This window comes from Acinonyx jubatus, chromosome A1, assembly GCF_027475565.1.
Source record: "Acinonyx jubatus isolate Ajub_Pintada_27869175 chromosome A1, VMU_Ajub_asm_v1.0, whole genome shotgun sequence".
Taxonomy (NCBI): domain Eukaryota; kingdom Metazoa; phylum Chordata; class Mammalia; order Carnivora; family Felidae; genus Acinonyx; species Acinonyx jubatus.
This window is the reverse complement of record NC_069380.1, coordinates 118,784,025-118,791,100: the sequence shown is the minus strand read 5'-3', so window position 1 is coordinate 118,791,100 and position 7,076 is coordinate 118,784,025.

The window sequence follows — 7,076 nt, the reverse complement described above, 5'->3', positions numbered from 1 at the left end:
AATTAACTTTTTTTTTTCCCAGACACACAATCAGTGCTCTTTCTACTTCCTTGCAGGAGAGGGATGGGGAAAGAAGTTACTTAAAGAGAAGCAAACTGAGAGGATAGAATAAATACATGAAGCTTCTTATCAGTAGAGGAGAAAAATAGGCCTCAAGCTTCAGTTTAAGCATCAGAGGATTTCAACTGGGAAAAAATTGTAAAATTCCAGTTGTGTGAGATGATTTAGGGCTAAAGTATAGCATGGTGAATATAGTTAGTCATACTGTATTATATACTTAAAATTTGCTTAAGAGGGTTGATCTTAATTGTTATCATGCACATAGAATTGTAAGTATGTTGAGGTGATGAATATGTTAATTGGCCTGATTGTGGTAATCATTTCACCATGTATATCAAGACATCATGTTGTTCACCTTAAATATATACAACTTTTATTTGTCAATTATACTTTAACAAAGCTGGGGGGGAATATAAGTACACTCTGAGGTATACACACACACAAAAACTGCCTGCTAAAAGTACTTAAATAAGGGAAGAAATAAAGAAAAGAGTTAATGAGTTTCTTTCTCTGTGAGCCTGGAAACTCCAAGTGATTTTCACCAATGTAAAATGCAATCCTTATAGTCCCCATCATAGCCAAACAATTTTCATTTCCTCCTTCATAAATATTTATGTAACACTTTTCACATGCCCAATTACTTTTTAAGTTTAAAGTTAACACAGAATAGATAGACGACCTCATGAAGCTTACATTTTAGGGAGATTTTCCCCCCCAAAAAAATGTAATTAAAGATACAAATTACTGTGACTCGTGGGTGGCTCAGTCATTTGAGCCTCTGACTCTTGATTTCCGCTCAGGTCATGATTCCCCAGTTGTGGGATTGAGCCCCTTGTCAAGCTCTGCACTGAGCATGGAGCCTGCCTGAGATCCTCTCAGTCTCTCCCTCTGCCCTCTCCCCCACTGATTATATATACACACATATAAGTACATAACATATATATATATAAATTCTTTAATGTTTATTTATTTTGAGGAGACAGAGAGATAGAGTGTAAGCTGGGAAGAGGCAGAGGGAGACACAGAATCCGAAGCAGGCTCCAGGCCCTGAGCTGTCAGCACAGAGCCTGACCCAAGGCTCGAACCCAGGAAGCGCAGGATCAGGACATGGGCTGAAGTCAGATGCTCAACTGACTGAGCCACCCAGGTGTCTATACATATTTTAATACAAAACAAAAATGAACCTAAAACTATGCAAATAAAGTAAACGCACATTGTGATGTTAAAGAGGACATAACAGAACAATGAAAGAGTAAATGAGAAGGTCCAACATTTAAGAGGTCATTGAGGCAAGTTTCTTGGGCTAGATCTCAAGTGCAAAAATATGGTAAATAGGGAAAGGGGCAGGAACAAAGCAGTCCAGGGAAGAAGGTACAGCAAATGCAAGCAACAATCCCTAAGGAGTGTGGCTTCAAGGTCAGCTAGGCAACAAAATAATCTTCCACTGGGATTCATCAAATCCTGGCATCCTCACCATGGTATTTCTATTTTCCTACTTTTATGTACTTAAGTTACTAAATTCTCTTTTTTTTCCCCCTGAATTTCTTCAGTGCTTTTAGGTAGATGACCATCCAGCCCAATTTAAAATCTCTAAGGGGACTCTAGTCCTTTATTAATCACTAAAGGTATTCTCTGCACACGTCTAATTCCAGCACTTCTATACTGATCATTCTGATTTCTGACACAGGGAAAGAGCCAACACCTCTGTATGCATAGACAGATGGAAAAGAAATGTCTACTATCCTACCCCATGGAAAGTCTCTTCAGTAATTCCCTGATCACCTTATCTGTAGGACAAGAATAAAGACATCATGATTTCAGTGCTATTTTGATAGAACAAATAGAGTGATAGACTGATTAGCATGGTCAGCATGCATTGTCATGTATTGTCAATATGTCAGCTTGATTTTCTACTCGGACAAGCATTTAGCACTTTGAATGGGCCTGTTCTAGGTACCATACAAATTACAAGTAATCTTCCTCCAAGATTATAATATTTTTTTGGTTTTGAAGGTAGAAAATGGGTTTTTATGCTACTCATAGAAATCTGTATTTTTCCTCGTTAGCACATATGTTAACTATAATTAAATAACCTTGTGCAAAATTATTTAACATCCTGCACTAAACATTAAGTTCCTTAAGAATAGGGGCAAGTTGGGGCACCTGGGTGGCTCAGTCAGTTGAGCATCCAACTTCAGCTCAGGTCATGATCTCACAGTTTGTGGGTTCGAGCCCCACATCAGGCTCTGTGCGGACTGTTTGCTCAGAGCCTGGAGCCTGCTTAGGATTCTGTGTCTCCTTCTCTCTCTGACCCTCCCCCGCTCATGCTTTGTCTCACTCTGTTTCTCAAAAAAAATAAATAAATGTAAAAAAAAAATTAAGAATAGGGGCATGAAAGTCATGCTTATCAGTGTATCAGTGAACATCTTTCAGAGTGGGTAACGCATAGTAGGTGTCAATCAAGATTTTTTGGATGTATAAAAAAATTAAAGTCTGTGTCGTTGTCTCATTCACAATCTAGAAGGGTGCTAGTCTGTTTGGATTTGGAAGAAGCAAGACAAACTCATGAAATGTTTAGAAGGTGATGCATTAGCCGTTCATTCAGCAAATGTTTGAGTAACTATTATGTGCTTGGCATCATGCAGGGATAGCTTAGTGAGCAAAATTAGAAATGGCTTTAGTTTTACTGAGCTGATCACCTTGTTGTAGAACCAGATGCTAGTTAAATAATACCACAGATAGAAAAGCACAATTCAGACTAATGCCATGAAGTTGCCATATAGAGGCTCATTTGGATTTTAAGAGCTCTAAACAAGAAACTGCCAATGTAAAAGTGCAAACAGTAGCCCAGTCAAGCAATTAGAGTTTTGCTTTGTCTTCAAACTATTAATAGCTTCCTCTCCATCCATGACCACCGATAAGCTAGAACCTGTTACTACATCTTAGCCACTCTTTTGGACTTTATAGCTCACCAGCCTTTGGAATCGTTTTACCCAGGTCCCTTACTCCTGAAATGTATCTTTTCACTTAGCCCTTTGGATGGATATCACAGTTGGAAACTTGACTTGGTTTGATTGGACCCTGTATCTTGTTGCCCTCCTCTGGACCCCTGCTTGGCCAGTGCTCATTAATCCCATCAACCAACCTAGAACTCAGGATCCCAATGACTGACTGGGTTTTGTTTATGCTGGAGGGAAATTGTGTCTTGTGCTATACTTTCCTGCCTCTTTACCTGTGTATGCTCCTCCATGCAGCCTCCATCCATTTTCCCCAGCTCCTCTAAATTCAATCCAAATTTTCCAGGTGTAGTTCAAGCCTGATCTTCCCCAGATTTCTGATCACTCCATTATCCCTGTACTTTGCAGTTTTCTGTTACTTTACTCCGAAATAGAAGGGATAGTTTTACAATGTAAATTACTTCATGTTGCTCCCTGCCTAAAAGTCTCTAGAGGCTTTCTTTTCTACTGAAAATAAAACCCAAGATCCTTACCATGCCCTGCAAAGTCCTACTTGATCTGTCTCTACAATTCTATCTGGTGACATCCAGTAATCTTCCATCACCACCACTCACCGAGTTTCAACACACTGGCTTTCTTTGGATTGCTAAGATATGTTGACCTCATTCCCACCCAGTGGTCCTGATGTTCGCTACTCCCTTTACCTGTAGAACCTTCTCAGGATTCAGAACATGACCCGCCTGCCTACCTCCTGCCGATCTACTATTACCTGCTCTGAGAGACCTCCCTTCAGCATCCACTCTCAAGTTACTTCTGCTTTATCCTAGTCAATATCTATTAAGTTGTCCTAACCTATCTCCTCATGGCTTTTACCACATGCTCAAATTATCTTGTTTACTGATAGGAGTATAAATGAAATCTCTTTTAAGCATCTCAACAGCTCAGTCAATATTGATTACTGATGAATATGAATACATTTCTACTGCAGCTATCTACTTACTCCTTCCTTGGACATAGGTATCAACTGGTACCTCAAGATCTTTCTTCTGATGTCTATTCAATCTTTCTACAGCCCTCCCAGAAACACCCCTCCCCTTGTTTCCATGCATACTTTGTCCATGGGGAATATTTAAGTATTATATTCCTCAATAAAGTCAAGGGATGCAGGCCACTCAATACTCCATCACTCCAGTACCAAAGCAGCTAGCTGACCTATCTTTCACTTTCTGGATCTTTCAGAAGGAATTGGCTCAAGTGTACAGGGTTCCCCAAAACAAGGGAAATCATATTTAACTCTGAATGGTCTCCTTAAAGTACATCTTTCTTAATGTAAGCAGAAGAAGGAAGCAGACCCACCCTTCCCATCCTTAGGGGAAAAGGTAGCACTTAGAGGATCCCAAATGCTCTCAACAGCATTTTTTTTCTTTTATCTTCAAGCTGACATTTAGTTATACTCAATGCATGAGAAGATTTTAATAGATACAGAAGTGGATTTCAACACCACTTTTGAATTGTTTATATCATGACCTCTCATTTCACTTTGGAGTATGGTATTTATTGTCATGGTGCCTCACCCAAAATGTCCCTTTCAACATAATTTGCTAAGTATCTGTACACAGAATTACATTCACTATCTTTAACAACCAAAATGATGTAGGAACCTATGGATTAGAAATTTAGCTGAAAACAGAATGGAAATTTATCTGAAAATAGGAAGTGGTACAGCCATGGTATTGCATAACAAGTTAACATCAGCCCTTGGTCTCCTCCCACTAGAATCTACACCTTGTGAAAGTAAGGCACTTGTCTGTCTTGTTTACCAATGTGTATCTTTTGAGCACACAAAAAAAGTATCTGAGCACAGAATAGGTACTCAAAGAATAACAGTTAATGTGCATTAAAACACACATTTCAAAAACAGTCATTGTTCTTTGTTAGATAAGAGAACTGAGGTTCAAAGCAATTAAGTAATTTGTCTGAAGTCATATATGTCAAAGCTGGGATTCAAATCTAGCCAGACTGACTATAGAACCCTTAAACTTCTATAGCAGACTATCTATTAGGAGCAAAGCTAATAGGTGTAGTATACTGCCAGCCCCCAAGGGCTGCATCTGAGACTGACGCTTCTCATATTTCAAAAAAGGAGAGAACCAAACAGGGCCCCCATAACTATCATGCTATATAGATAGAACTATATCATACTAGATAGATTTTTAACAAGAAATACACATGCTATAGCATTTCAGGAGAAGGCAATCTCAAATTTTATTGGGCAAGCTGCACTTTCAGAAGGTTCTTAGAGATCATACCTTCTCAGAGGACTCTGAAAAGAGGTTTTAAATTTCAAAAGTTGTAGATAGAGAGTAAAGGTATTCAAGGAAAATGGAAGAGAGAGGTTGTAGTAAAAAGGGAAGGAAGAGGACCTATGAAGCCAAATCTAACAAACTTGGAGCTCATAAGATACTGTATATAAAGAGAAAGAAGAACTGACTATTGATAATAAGGATTTAAGAGCTTCAAACTGAAAACAGAAAAAGAAAGGAAAGGTCATTACCATTAAGGCACAAGGAATGTGATGGCGATATGGAGCCTAAAGGGAAGAACAAGAGTCTGTAGTATGCATATGTAAATGCATATGTAAAATGAGCTAGAGTCTAAGGGAGTTTACCCCTAGTAGTGGACTTCAAAACTTTGTAGTGGACCCAAATAGCATCTTTCAAGAGATGCAGCTCTGTTATGAAAAATGGAGAAATTAATTAAGCTTTTCTACTTCTATTAATATAATGAATAGATATCTAGTATTAGCTTTTCACAGGAAGATAATAGATGGGAATAAGTCCAAAATAGTTGTTGCAGTTTCTGGTAGGTCATTAACCATCTTTGGGCTCTTCCTTACAATATTTGGTAAATATACAAGACCATGTTTGATTTCTTGGTATCTGGTTGCCTAAAGGTGATATATAATCTTGGCCTTCTACATGTGGCTACAAGAGAAACTCCCCACAGGAGGGGTTGAGAATTATCCATCCTACCCATGGGCAACGTAGAACAGAGAGGAAAAGCTAGAAGCAGTAACATATGTGTTTAACATTTAAATTTTCCCATAATACTATTTTCCAATATCATTCACAATTGAGAGTGTAGTTAAAAATCATGAGGTATTTGTGACCTTTCATATATCTATCTGTATCTACAGCTCTAGATGCACTTAAATATCTTTCTTTTATTCTTCTTCCAAAATATGGAACAGAGATTTATTCCTTAAAGTTCTTGAGTCATTTGATGTGTCAAACCAGGGACATATCTCCGTATCACCAAGGACACGTTGAAATGGTAAGTATGCCTTGATTGTACTTTAGGATTCACCTAAGGGTCTCTAGTTCCCAAAATGGAATGATCTTTGTGGTACTCAGTTGCCAGCTCCAAATTTTACTGTTCAAATGGGAGCAGCTACCTTTCCCAAAGTTAAGAAGAAATCTCAGGGGCACCTGAGTAGTTCAGTAGGTTAAGCCTCTGACTCTTGATTTCTGCTCAGGTCATGATCTTGTGGTTTGTGGGATCAAGCCCCATGTCGGGCTCTGTGCTGACAGCATGGAGCCTGCTTGGGATTCTCTCTGTCCCTCTCTCTGCCCCTCTCTGACTCACGCTACCTCCTTCTCTCTCTCTCTCTCTCTCTCTCTCTCTCTCTCAAAAATAAATAAACATTTTTAAAAAAGAAGAGGAAGAGATCCCAGCATGTTCACAGTTTCTTTAAAGGATGAAAGTACAAACTCTGGGGATTTTCAGGCCATTCTTTGCCTCCTCTTTGGCAATCAGCAACGTCTGTCTAGTGTCTCAAATTAGGCCAATGAAAACAACAAGAACGTATGGAGTAATAGCTGAACCCACGGCTGCCATATCAGAAAGATGGAGTGGAGACAGCAAAACCCAGCAATCAGAAAATATAAGTTCCAGGTCCATGTCTGCAAGGTAAGAATGATCATTTTTATTCTGCCTATTTCCTGAAGCTGGTCTGGGAATTAAAAAGTTTATAGAGGGTACAGAACTGCAATCAATAGA